This window comes from Oratosquilla oratoria, chromosome 17 (assembly GCF_046742065.1).
Source record: "Oratosquilla oratoria isolate Oo_2021 chromosome 17, ASM4674206v1, whole genome shotgun sequence".
NCBI classification, from domain to species: Eukaryota; Metazoa; Arthropoda; class Malacostraca; order Stomatopoda; family Squillidae; genus Oratosquilla; species Oratosquilla oratoria.
In genome coordinates this window covers 18772425-18786940 of record NC_134793.1, presented here as the reverse complement: position 1 = coordinate 18786940, position 14516 = coordinate 18772425, and the positions used below count along the sequence as shown (strand labels likewise).

The 14516-nt window shown below is 40.3% G+C and overlaps 3 non-coding genes across 3 annotated transcripts; 2 read left to right on the top strand and 1 right to left on the bottom strand.

Annotated features, from left to right (window-relative positions):
• Positions 1 to 7336: 7336 nt before the first annotated feature.
• TRNAG-GCC (transfer RNA glycine (anticodon GCC)) lies at positions 7337 to 7407 on the bottom strand. The gene has a single exon. It is a non-coding gene; the product is annotated as a tRNA-Gly (tRNA).
• A 2989-nt stretch (positions 7408 to 10396) lies between these two features.
• Positions 10397 to 10468, top strand: TRNAD-GUC (transfer RNA aspartic acid (anticodon GUC)). Its single transcript has one exon. It is a non-coding gene; the product is annotated as a tRNA-Asp (tRNA).
• Positions 10469 to 10556: 88 nt separating this feature from the next.
• TRNAG-GCC (transfer RNA glycine (anticodon GCC)) lies at positions 10557 to 10627 on the top strand. Its single transcript has one exon. It is a non-coding gene; the product is annotated as a tRNA-Gly (tRNA).
• The last annotated feature ends 3889 nt before the right edge of the window (positions 10628 to 14516 follow it).

Genomic DNA, 14516 nt, shown 5'->3' with positions numbered 1-14516 from the left:
TTAGCAAGACAAACAATTAATAAACTTTACAGAATGGAGCACTAAGAGTAATAACAGGATGCATTAAACCACTCCTATTACCTGCATATGGAAACCAAAATCCTCCCCACATAGAAATGACAGTAACACAATTCTTTGCCAGAACCCGAAACATCATACAGCCTTCGAACTACATTTCACAAGCACCGCTAACAGAATAGAAAAAAAAAAAATACAACATACTATACATATAATGTCATATTACCTGTACCACACAGAAGCACATACCCAATCAGATTAATAAACAAACCTGTCAAGACAAACTGCCAAAGTCAGTAATCTAACAACAGACATACATAGAAGCACCACATAATAAAAAAACAAATAAATAAATAAATAAATAAAATAAAAAAATAAAAAATCTCACACCTGATAAGCACCACAATGGCAGAATCCAGCATTAAGAGAGTACCAACACCAGTTACAGATTCAAGCTGCCCCACATGCAACCACCACACAGATGACACAGATCACCTCATATTACAATGCCCTACACTGACAGTCTGTAGACAACAACACAATATATCTTAACTGAATGACTTGTGGTCCTGTCCAGAGGCTGTTGCCGGTTACCCGAAGGCCACAGGTCTGCATCAAGAGTGACTATGAGCGATGGACGGACTTACTTCAGGCAAATTTTTTTTAATGTCTTGTGACACCCCCTTGGGAGTAAAATGGTTAAGCCTTTTCATATCAGAAGGAACTTATTTTGTTCATCTCTGTGCCACCCATACAAGTGGCTCCTTTAAAACCTGTTGATCGTGGAGAGGTAGAGGTCACCCTGAGCTGAATGGAACCACCTGTTAGCAGATGAAATTAATATTTAAAAAGCAGCTAAAGGATCAAGCAAACCTTTGCAATATCTAGAACATTACCAATAATCAATGTCTAGAAGATCTGTAGTCTAAGGGTCTTGAGCCTTGTCTGTGGACAAGGTGCTGGCTTAAAGGACTGCACTCTCACTAGAGAGGCAGGAATTTGGAGGATTTGTCTCTCATCAGGAGGTGGGTCTCTTCACCTCTCGGAGAACAGCAAATGCCTGTGACCAATTGCTCCCATGGTATACTATTCACATTTGGATTTAGACATATACTAATTTTTCGGTTTCTTGTGGTAAACTGTTCCAAACTTTAATTGTTCATGAATATAAAGAATTCTCTCTCTTTGCTGTTCTGTGGCTGATCTTGACTAATATCTGTGTCTTTTAGTCTCAGACTGTGTATGGCTTGAAGCAGGTTGGATCAAGCTGCCATTCTTAATTATATCAAATCTCAGGTATCTTGAAGGTCTTAATTATGTCCCCTCGTTTCTTTGGCTGTACAAGTGTAGTTAGGACAATTCTTTTAATAGATTTGGGCTACCAGTTCATGGATCAGTTTGATAACTCAGTGCTGAAATACTTCATAATTGACAATGCTTCAGGGTGTGACAGAAGCGTGTTTGAATACAGAATTTCACTTGTAACTTAACCGATGATATGTATAATGAGAAAGCACCAGCAGTGACATATTTGAAAGGTTACTTTAGTAATCTCGTTTTGGAGTTTTTATTTATTATTTTTTTTTTCTTGTTCTTTACATGTTTTCTTTAAGATGGAGTTATGTAACTTCCCAAGTATGAGTAGTAGGATGGAATTCATGTACTTATCATCTTTATTTTCTCCTCCAGTATGTATTGATCTACATTTTCTTCACCAAATTGAAATACTTTATAATCTGTATTTACCTTACCTAGTTTTACCTAGTTGTATTTTACGGGAAGGGGAGCTACACTCGTGGTGTCCTGCCTTTGTATCTTGCAGTGTCTAATTTGCTCTTAAATTCATGAATGGTTTTTGCACACACTATTTTTTCATCCAATTTGTTCTAAGTGTCCACCACTCTATATGAAAAACTGTTCTTCAGATCTCTTCTATAACTTTTATTTTTTTTTATTTTTTTTTTTAGTTTCTTTCCATGCCCTCTTGTGTTTCTCTTGTCCCAATTTAACAAGTCCTTTCTATTGGATATCTGTGCCCTTCATGATTCTATAGTGCATTCAGTGTGTGGCTGTCATAATTTACTACTAGTCATACTGGTAAATCAACCTTAGTATGTGCCTTTCATCTCTTTGTGCTATTTGAGTTATATATAAATTCATGTATAGTTTTTGCACATTTTAGTTCAGTTTGTTCCAGACATCCACTATGTGTGGTTTTTTTTTTTTTTTTTTTTTTTTTTTTTTTTTTTCTCTCCAGGTTTAATCTATAACTGCCCTTTTTGAGTTTCTCTTCATGTCCCCTTGTATATACAAGTAGATGGGTGTCATGCAGAGTGTCTTAAGAAGGGAAGTAGAGTGATAGTGGATTGCTAGTGAGGTTGTTTAATGTGTGTATATAGGAAGGTAGAGTCCTTGAGGACTAAAGGAATTCCTGTATAGTTGTGCTTTACCAAGGAAAACAGAAAAATGTGAGTGTAGCCATTTCAGAGGGACCAGTTCATTAAGTGTAGTTCAGAAGGCTTATTGAAGTGCTTTAATTCAGAGGATTAGGAGAGGACCAGTTGAAGTTATTGGTGAGGAACAGTGTGGGTTTAAGAAAGGTAGAGGTTGCATGGATCAGATTTTTGTAGTAAGACATGTGAGAAAGCATTAATAAAAGGTAAGGATGTTTTTTTGGGCTATTATGGATTTGGAAAAGGCTTATGACAGGTGTGAACAGGAAGGCCCTGTGGGAGGTTTTGCAGATATATGGGATCATACATACATGTATATATATATATATATATATATATATATATATATATATATATATATATATATATACAGTCAGCCTGGACATCATTACCACAGTCAGGTGTAAGGTCACAGAGGGTAATATGTGTACCTTGGGTCAGGGCACTCAAGTGTGAGGTTAACAGTACAGACGGTGATGTGGATGAAATGTACAGGAACCTAATAGCTTTGATTTTGAATGCACAAGATAAATTTATTCCCCTCAAGGCAATATGGAAGAATACTAATACAGTCAGATCTAACAGGTCTAAAGGGAAAAAATAGGTTCCTAGACCCTCTCTAGACAGTGGTGTATAACACGACCTGGCAGTCTATTCAAATTGAGCTATCATGAATCATGGATGTGTTCAGCAAATGCTGGGATGTTTTACCTATTCATGTAAATGTGAATTTTGTGCACAATGAAGTTGTAGTGGGCAAGGTCTGATAGCACTCCCAAGTGAATGATGTAAAGGGTGAAAAATGAGATCAGAATAAAAAGAGGGCTCTATGCCAAAATAAAAAACAAAGATGTCACAATAAATAGTTTCTGAGGAAAAAGTGATTGAGGTGTTTAACAAATATTTTCTCGTGCTGTTTACAAAGGAGTGGTTAGATATGGTACCTGACAACCCGATTTTTATTGAGGTGAAGGAAGTGTACTAACATCAGCATTAGTAAGGTAGAAGAAGTCAAACAGATCAATAGACTTGAAGCTACGAATTTCCTGGCTCTAGGCAAAAATTGTTCAAGGGTGCTTAAATAGTGTAAATTTGAAATCTGCGACCAATTAACGGAAATATTTAAAAAATCGGTAGACATTGGTTTTGAGCTTATTGCTTGGGGACAGGCTAATATTGTTCCTGCTTTCTAAAAGGGAGATAAATCATCTATATACAACTACATGCCAATCAGTTTGACATCAGTTATAGGTAAAATGCTTGAATTAATAATAGCTAATAGAATCAGAGACCACATCAAGAGACATTATTTGATTTGTGACTCACAGCATGGGTTCTCCAAGGTTAAGTCATGTGTAACTAATCTTCTATCTTTGTACACTAATGTCTTCAAGGCGTCAGATAACAATGATAGTTATGATGTTATTTACCTTGACTTTAGCTAAATTAAGTCAAAGACCATGGCATAGGAGGAAAAGTGTTTGAATGGAATAGAACTTGGATCAGTGACAGAAAACATTGGGTCATCATAGACAGTGTAAAATCCAAATGGGGGAGTGATTCTAGTGGAATTCCCTAGGGCTCAGATTTGGGTCCCTTATTGTTCATTATGTGTAAAAACAACTTGGACAATGGGATTAATAGTGATGTTAGTAAGTGTGCTGATGACACTAAAAGAGGACGCTTAATTAGGTCAGGAGAAGACACTGAGATTCTGCAGGAGGATCTAAACAAATTGTTCACTTGGTGAAATGACAAAAGATTTCAATATTTCAAAGTACAGTACAGTGTGTTAAACATAGGTTTACACAACCAAGAAAGTAGATATAGCTTAAATAACACTTATTTACAGAAAACTGAGTGTGAGAGAGACTTTGGAGTTCTAGGGAATCCTGACATTGAATCTAGGAAACAATGCATTAGCACCAGGAATGGAGCTAACAGAGCATTAGGTTTCATTACTAGGATGGTTACAGATAGAAAATGCAGAGGTAGTTATCAAACTATCAGACATTAGTTAGACCCATCCTTTACTATGGAATACAGTTTTGGTTTCCGTCCTATAGAATGAATATCAGTTCACTAGAATCAATACAGAGGAAATTTAAAAATAATTATACATGGGCTCAGAAATTTATCTTAGGTTTAGGCACCTTAACTTGCACTCTCTGGAAAGACAGTGTGGGGTAATCTAATAGAAGTGGTCAAGTGGATCAAAGGTTTTAACAAGGATACAGACAAGGTCATCATATTAAGACAACAGGACTCACAATAATGGATTTAAATTGGACAAATTTAGATTTAAGAAGGAAATAGGCAAAAACTGATTTACCAATAGAGTGGTCAAGGAATGGAATAAACTTGTAACCAGTGAGTGCTGAAACTGTGGGTTTAGCAAAGGATAGAGAATTTTATGGATAGGGCTGACAGGTGATAATGGACATGGAACTGTCTAGTGTAGGCCATATGGTCTCCTGCAGTCTCCTTCATTCTTATGTTCTTATGATTGGAGGAAAGCTGTGAAGGGCAGTCAGGAGTTTTTATGTGAATAGTAGAGCCTGTGTTAGAATTATAAACAGAGCAAATAGTTTGGGGTAAAGGTAGAACTGCAACAGGAGTGTGTCATGTTGCTATAGATGGGGTGGTGCAAGGGTAATGGGCAGGGGATTGGAGTTGGTTAAAGAATATGGAGAAAAGTGGGAGGTGAGCCAGTTGTTTGCTGATGACACTGCACTTGTGGCAGGGTCAGAGGAGGAATTAAGGGAGTGATGAAGTTTGAGAAGGTACGAGATGGGAGAAAGTTAGGTAAATGTGGGTAAAAGTATGATGAGATGTACAAGGGGAAAGGATGGCAGCAATTTGGAAGTAAGTTTTAAAGGAGAGAGGCTGGAGGAAGCAGATAGCTTTAGGTACTTGGGGGTTGCATTTTGCTGGAAAGGGAGAAGTGGTGGTAGAGGTAAATTGTAGATTGAGAGAATAAAGCAAATGCCTTGGGGGAGTATCAGGACGCCTGAATTCATCAGTTCTGCCTAAGCTGCCATCGACGAGGACCCTGGGAAGTCCATAAGGGCACTGGGCAGGAAGTTGCACGTTGAGGAGGCCACCATCCGACGCGTGGTTCATGAAGACCTCCGTTACAAGTCGTACGTGATGCGGAGAGGACAGTTCATGTCTCAGACAACAGGGGGAACCGAGTTACTAGGGCCAAGAGTCTCTTAAACAAGCTGAAACATCCGGGGGAGCCAGGAATGCTGTGGTTCTTCTCTGATGAGAAAAAAATTGTCCAAGACCAGAAGGTGAACTGTAGAAATGATCGTTGGCTGTATCAAACCACCGAGGAGGTTCCGACAGTCATGCACACAAAATTTCCAGCCTCCATAATGGTTCTGGGTGTCGTGAGCAATCACGGCGACGTGATGCCTCCACATTACTTTCCTCAAGGTCGTCGAGTCAACGCCGCTGCTTACACCAATGTTTTTAGACAGTTGTGAAACTATGGATTGCTGCTGTAGCACGTGGCAGGCCGTATGTTTTCCAACAGGAGTCTGCTCCATCGCATACGGCTCACACCACCCAAGAATGGCTGGTCAACAATTTTCACGACCACGTTACTCCCAGCATTTGGTCCCCTAGCTCTCCTGATGTTAATCCTTTAGACTATTATGTCTGGGGCGTTGTTGAGAGGGCCTCCAATATGCATCCACACAACACCCTTGCAACTCTCCAGCAAGCTATTGCAGCTGCAATGGCACATATTCCCAAGACCCACTTCATTACTTCCTGCCAGCATTTTAGACGTCATCTAGAACCTGTTATTGCGAATGATGGCGGTTTCATCGAATGAATACATGTGTTGGGTAGATATTCACCTGTACAGAACAGTAAATGGTACTGAAATGCTCTATCTACAGTGTCATTTTCCTTATTCCACGGACGTTCCTTTGTTCTCAAATACCTGCCGCACTCGGTATATGTACTGTATATACCTCATTAAAAGTGATGTCAAGTTGTGCGATTATTGTTTTCTTAGGAGTATTTTCTATATGCCTTACTATGATGTTATTCTCATTTGAAAGGTTTATGACTTCACTGTAGGTGGTCATTATTAGTGGATCGCGATTACAGGTACAAGACCCTTCTTTATTAGCTTAGGATATTCTTTCTCTGTAGTTAGGGAAGAATGTTCCGATGAATGGTGTGATATTTTGAAATTATATGTTAGAGTTCATACCTGCTCTTCACTGGGGGAGGTTACCAGATTACTGGGTAACTCAGTGGTCGTTGTCATATGTTTGGGAGAGCCGCGTGCCTTTGGGTTGTGATGAAAAGTCACATGCTTGGTTTTATGGCATTTTGTCACATATTGAGGTTTGTGGTGTTTTGTTCCATATTTGAGTTTGTGGCGGTCTGTTGCATGCTTGGAAGGGCCTTGAGGTCTTCTGCTTGTATGTTTGTTTGGGCTCAACTCTAATATATAATGCCTCTAAGATAGGGAGGCATCAATCGTCTGTACATGTATCCAAATTTTGTTTTCTTGTAGAAATGTAAATGTATGTATATACATATACACACATGTATGAGTGTGTATATATATATATATATAATTGCACACACATATACATATATATATACATATACAGTATATATACATATATATACATAAATATACATATAAATACACACACACACATATATATATATATAATATATATATATATACACACACACACACATATATATATATATAATATATATATATACATATATATACACACACACACACGGAAATAGCAATTTACACCTTCCAACCACTATAGTAGACAAAATATTAATGTGCATTTATTTTCATGAATGTGTTAAAAGGATGCATCGGCCGGGAATCGAACCCGGGCCTCCCGCGTGGCAGGCGAGAATTCTACCACTGAACCACCGATGCTACATGGAGAAGAGGTTTGGACGGCCATTTTGAGAATCTCACTGGTGAGTGTTAGACTTAATGCTGTGACTTTGATGTTTAAAAGGCTGGGTCTCCCCGGCGGGGAATCGAACCCCGGTCTCCCGCGTGACAGGCGGGGATACTCACCACTATACTACCGAGGAATGAGGATTATGGTCACTTTAAGTGAAGAATATCCAGTATATCGCTGTCCGAAAGAATTTAAGTGTAAAGAATCTTTCGCAAAATTCCAGAAACACGCAAACGCGAATACTGAACATGAAATTTGCGTTTTTCAATAGCTCCAAATTTAATACAACGTAACGTAGCCATTCCATAGGAAAAAGAAAAATCTTTCAAATGTAAAAATGTATTTGCGTGATACTAGAGCAACCGAATCCTGTCTTTTTCCGTAGTGTACTGCCACCTAGATCATATTTAACTTTAGGTACTCAGGATTAGTCATGGAAATGGGTTTTGGGAATTAAGGTGTTGGCACACTTGCTATTTGCTTTTGCTACTTCGTTTGAGTAAAGAAATGACCTCGGTTACAATGTTGTTGACTGACGAAAAAACGCCTCAACAACGTGTCTAACATCCGTATTGGTTTACCTTCTCTTATTTCGCCATTCAGCTTCTCTAACGAAGTAGCATACTATACTCGGTGCATCGAAGACTGGCCGTTAAGGCGGAGCACGGCGATTCCCCCTGTGTTGCCACATATAATTATTTTATAATTTGATTTGATTTTAAATTTTATTTTATAATTTTATAATGTTGCCACATATAATTATATTGTAATTTTTTTTTCACACACCACCACTGAGGTAAAAATCAAAGCAATGTTTTCTATACAAAGGTTTCGTTTCCTCGAGTCGTGGACATGGCATATGAGCGGGAGAGAGCGACGTTGCCACTCCATCCCTTCTCTAGCCACGCCCCCACACTGCATTCAGAAAGCATTGCATCCACACGCACGTTCTCGCCATGGATAAATACATTATATATATATATATAGAGAGAGAGAGAGAGAGAGCGGGTGGGTGGGCGAGCCGTGCGGGCCATATTATCTGTGGAGATGTGGCAACACCGGAAAATTCCCTAACCCCGCCTTAGCGGCCACTTCTCGTTGCGTCTACTATAGCGAGAAATGCTTAGTGTCCCGCGACCTGTAGGCTACTCAAAGGACCGATAATCATGATGCATTTGTTTCCAGTAGTTTTAATTGATAATAATAATAGATATATAATTTTCCAAAATAAGCCAAATTATGACTGTCAATAGAGCGGTGGAGTCCTGTAGAGATGGTGTCTTGTAGATACGGTGGGGTCCTGTAGATCCGGTGGAGTCCTGTAGATCCGGTAGAGCCCTGTAGCTCCGAAAGACCCCTGTAGATCCAATAGACCTCTGTAGATCCGGTGGAATCCTGTAGATGCTGTGGAGTCCTGTGGATTCGGTAGAGTCCTGTGGATTCGGTAGAGTCCTGTGGATTCGGTAGAGTCCTGTGGATTCGGTAGAGTCCTGTGGATTCGGTAGAGTCCTGTAAGCCCGTGGGAGTCCTGTAGATCCGATGGAGCTCTGTAGATCGGATGGAGTCCTCTAGATCCGGTGGAATCCTGTAGTTACTGTGGAGTCCTGTAGATTCGGTGGAGGCCAACTTCTTATTTACTCTGAAGTAGTAATATATAATGCTTCGAGTTCCACAGATTGGAAACCCACAGGCCCACAGTGGCTGGCAACGGCCCACGATCCTCTAGTAAATATCTCAGGAAATAAACGTTAGTCTGTTGTCTGTGTGTCAGAGGAGACACTGCGTGAGTGGACAACGAGGGAGGGTCGCCATTTAATGAAGCAGTGGGGGTAAATCAGCTTCGGTTGTAGGGCTCTGCTGTGGAGGTACTGTGTCCTGCTGCACTGCATATGACGCGAGCTGTGGACGGGGGACTGGGATGACCCAACATCCAGGAGAAGCTAAGATAAAATGTAAACAAATGGTTTTGGATGGGTGAAAGGTGAGTGTATGTCTTTGTCGGCCACCCTCCATATAAGGAGGAAAGGTGTTTTCGGTAGATGTATGCCTCATTTCTGGTTCCCCCTTAGTCCTGGTATTACAGCATATTCAAAAGTATGAATTGCGGGTAATTGATAAACTCTCATACGAAACCCCGTACTGATAAAAAAAAAAAAAAAAAAGTGCTTTCTGTGGCATTTTTGTTGACATCATTGTCTTACACTTCTATGAGTATGGGACGGATTCTGTGCCACCGACATGTAGTAGATCAGTCACTGGTTGCCTGTTCTCCACGTGGAAGTGGAATTTATGAGTTTTAAAAAGGTAGGAAACCTATTATCCTGCGTTTATCTCTGAGAATCACATGCAGGTACCCACCATTGAGTTGTTCATTTGTACACATACGTACTACTATATTCTACTCTGGTGGTCCTTAGTCCTCGTGTAGAACCCTGGCCGCTGACACAAGCTTCTGCCATCTTTGTCTTGTGCTATGTCCTTTCAGTCTTGCTAATCAGTTTTCCTCATTTTTTCTAGATTACTCCTTACGTAGTCCTGCCATCTTTTCTGGAGTCTTCCAGGTAATCTCCTGCCATCCCTAACACATCCACCCGCCATTCTTTTAAGGAATCGGTCTTCCGACATTATAATCACGTGTTCAGCCCATCCCAGTCTCCTGACTTACACAACTCCCATTACGCAAGGTTTAGCATACATATTCCTTAGTTCTCAGTTGTCTCCTCCGCTGTTCCGTTTCTGGATCGATGATCAGGTCCAAAATATTTCTCAGGACAGCATTTTCAAAAACTCTTAACTTTTGTTCCATCCCCATTGTCGCTGCACGTATCACCTCACTCATACGTAAAGGAAATAATAAAAATCATAAGTATTTTGGTAACATAATTAACTTTCAAGTTAGATGTATCCGGGGCTACTGCACGGGCTGTATCGTGTTTCTTGCGAATGCAATCAGCCGGTTCCTCGGTAGTATAGTGGTGAGTATCCCCGCCTGTCACGCGGGAGACCGGGGTTCGATTCCCCGCCGGGGAGGCAGCACTTTTATACATTTTAAGGTGCATATACGGAATGTGTTTGAAGATTTTGGGTACAGTTTCTGTTCCTGCAGGGAAGTGAAGGAGCATCGGTGGTTCAGTGGTAGAATTCTCGCCTGCCACGCGGGAGGCCCGGGTTCGATTCCCGGCCGATGCACACTTTTATTTAAGTGTGAACTTCCATTCACATGTGAAAAATGTATATAAGAGGTTAATTACATTTTACCACTGACATAATGTAAATACACATGTGAAGTGTAATGTAAACCTAGTTGAAAGTCGAGAACTGAAGAAATTATTTGTTGTTGAGGAATGTATGTAGTGATCTGCTTAAACTAAAGAGGGCCTAAATGTTGTTGTTGTTTTTTCCTTAGTAAAATTGTGATAATATACAGCGGGAACTTGTGATTGAAGGAACAAATCTGGTCAGAAGAGGTAACCCGTTTTCTTTTTCGAATATCTAGTGACCCGATCCCTGACATAATGTGCTATATATGAAATACGTAATTTGTGTCTTTTTATATAATTCGTGTTATTCTGTTTGTCGGGTTATGGATCAGTTATGTGTTTATTGCAAACGCGCGCACTCACAGACACACACACACACACACACACACACACACACACACACAGTAATCCCACCATGGTCGGAAGTTACCTATAGCCAGAGTTAGCCGAATACAACCCTCCATTATAGGGATTACTGGGGTTGAGCTTATGGTGTTGGTTAGGTTGAAGTATACCTTGAACTTCATATATTGTTGCAGTACATGCTCCTACCAAGGTGTATGGGCTTCAAGAGAAATATGTTTTATGTTAAGTTTGACTCGAAAGTCAACCGGTACTTGCTGCAGGGACACCGTTGTAGTTTTGGACGACTTCTAATATTACTGACACCGACAGCTTTGGCCATTAAATAAGTGTTGGTCTCAATGACTCTTAACTAGGAATAATAAATTTTCTTTTATGAATTCTGCAAAATCCAGAAGATTGAAGCGTCTTAGTTCCAGAGGAGACGAAAGCCTCGCCGATGGACTTGTGTCAGAGCGGAAGTGTGGCAAAAGAAATCGATTACATTTGTCTTAGTACTCGTTGAAAGATCCTACAGAACTGTAGAGTTTACCGGAGTGCTGTGTTGTTTGGAATTATAGTCTTGTTTAAGTTCCAGACGCCTTAGCACTCTGGGTTCACGCCCGGAAAACCAACAACTGGTCTGATCTTAGCCCTTCATGTTCTTGTGGAGCGCGTATATGAGTTTGAACAGGGGTTGCTTGTAGCAATGGTACCAATAAATCTTTTGATTCAGTGCATCGTAGAATCTTCTGGGATCAGCGAATCGGTGGAATTCTTGTGGTGAATATTGACCATATGTTTGTCTCTCTTGAACTGAAATTGCTTTATGGAAATATGCCCAACTTCTAACCCTTTTATTAAAAGGTAAGAAGTCTGAGTGAAGCAAGGTTGCATCCTCGCCTCGGTATTTTTCAACATCTGCATTGACTGGGTACTGGGCAGGCTTTTCGATGGGTGCCATTGTGGAACATCCATTACTAACTCCAAAGTCACCTTGTCTTTACCGATGATACTGTACTTCTTACGGAGTCTTAGCATGTCATGGTTTCAGCCCTCGAGTCAATGCACAAGGTGGCCAGACCGCCTGGATCTCCACGTCTGGTTGACCAAGACCAAGGTTCAGACGTTTGTGGGCTGACTGAATAATGCAACTAAGTTTGCCCATGCACGTGGCGAGGGCAGTGAAGTCCCAGAAAGCTTCACATACCCTGATGTTGTACATAATGTTGATGGGTCATTTCTGGAATTTTGAAGGATTGGCATCATATGGTGTCATGTGAAGCGATAAAATATTCCATTCTGAACCTGATCGAGGACTCTGTTACAATACTGTGGGAACCTAAAGAGAAGAGAGCCCAAAAATGGTCACGGAGACCCATGGATCGCCCAGGGGGTAGGAGATCTATCGAGAAACCCTGCAAGAAGTGGCTGGAGAACATTAGCGAGGCTGAAAAATGGAGGATGACCAAATGGTTGGAGGAACTTTGTCCGACATCAAGTCCCGACAAGATGAACAAGTGAGCCTTCATATTTCATCGTCGATAACTAGCGTTTCAATCTTTGGGGACAATATTGCACCGAGGAGATGAAATCATAGAGTTGATAATAGAAGGTATTGTAGATGTTAAAAAAATATAGCTCTGATAGATATAAGTGTCCAATCCTAAAGAATCGCGAATCTAGCCCAGTGGGGTTCACTAAAACATTTAACGCATAAAAAGTATGCAGACATTTCCGCACACGGTGCTATATTGCAAATATGTATAGTATACTCACGTAGTTATTCACGTATATTGAAAAAAGCAGTGAGATAATCGGGTTGTGGTCAGAATTTCGAATCTCAAGAAGTGAGACGCTTACGCCAGGAGATATGCTACGGCCGAAGATGCCTCTTTTACCTGTGTGCTTGAACAGACAGTGAAAGTGGTAGTCACAGGTCCTGGTCACAGAAAATTCGCAGTATCGAAAATCACGAACATAGTTGTTTTAATTTTGTTTTGGAACAACGAGGAACTTTTGTGCACCGATCTTTGTCAATTTTGAGGAGGTCCTTCGGTTCGTTGTCATCCATCGCCATCCTGTAAGAGCTCACTTTCGAAACTTCATACACCCGAGTCCACACATTGAGCAAACTATAAATACCCTTGAATAGTTAAACCAACATACGCAATATAGGACAACGCACGACAACGGCGTATTATTGTTCATGAGGAGGGAAGCGCTGGTAGACTGCCTTTAAGAATAGAAGCGCTGATAAATACATTGTTTATAAGGTTAGAATCACTGGTAAACTATAGCCCAAAATATCATCGAGAGTTAATCCATTTCCAATGTTTCACTTGTCCATTTGACTGACAAAGTTAAAGTGTTAACATTTCCATCGTACGCACATGGGTTTTACTTCAACCTTTAAGATTTTATGCAGATGTGAGATCAGTCTTGGACAAGAAAACTCTCGCCTCCCTGACAAAGTTAAGGTGTTCTTAACAATTCCATCATACGCACAAGGAATTTTACTTCAACCTTAACAATTTGAGGCAGATGTGAGATCAATCTTGGACGTGCAAGAAAACTCGCCCCCCTGACAAAGTTAAGGTGTTATTAACAATCCCATCATACGCACATGGAATTTTACTTTAACCTTTAAGATTTGAAGCAGATGTGAGATCAGTCTTGGGCGTGCAAGAAAACTGTCGCCTCCCTGACAAAGTTAAGGTGTCATTGACATTTCCATCATACGCACAAGGAATTTTACTTCAACCTTTAAGATTTGAGGCAGATGTGAGATCAGTCTTGGACGTGCAAGAAAAATGTCGCCACCTTGACAAAGTTAAGGTGTTATTAACAACTCTTACGCACATGAATTTTTACTTTAACCTTTAAAAGTTGAGACTTATGTGAGATCAATCTTGGACGTTCAAGAAAACTGTTGCCTCCCCGGCGGGGAATCGAACCCCGGTCTCCCGCGTGACAGGCGGGGATACTCACCACTATACTACCGAGGAATGGCTGAGAATAGTGGGATTTAGTAAGGATAAGTAATTTCTAATGTTTGTTTATATATTTCTTAGTCAATATTACAGCTAGATGATGAGTTCTTAACGTTTTTGTTGTGAGGAAACTTGCAAACATCTTGCCCCTGGTCATTGTTTTACTTGTGTGTGTATAGCCTACATGTGTGTATGAACACTATATATCGTTAATGGTGGGATTATGAAGGAGGTCGGTAACCCAGACATTGGATCTGTGGGTGGGTGTGAAGGGATGAGGGCTAATATAATCGTATGAGCATTTCTATTAGTTACACATCCCAGGGGCGCCCGCTGGAATTTTTGTAGGGGGACAAAATTAAATATAGATATATGATTAATGGTATAAGGTTTTATAAAGATACTTCAAATTGGCCGCGCAGACATATATTTACATTATACGAGTTACATTTTTACCCTCATCAGTCATACACTGATATTCTA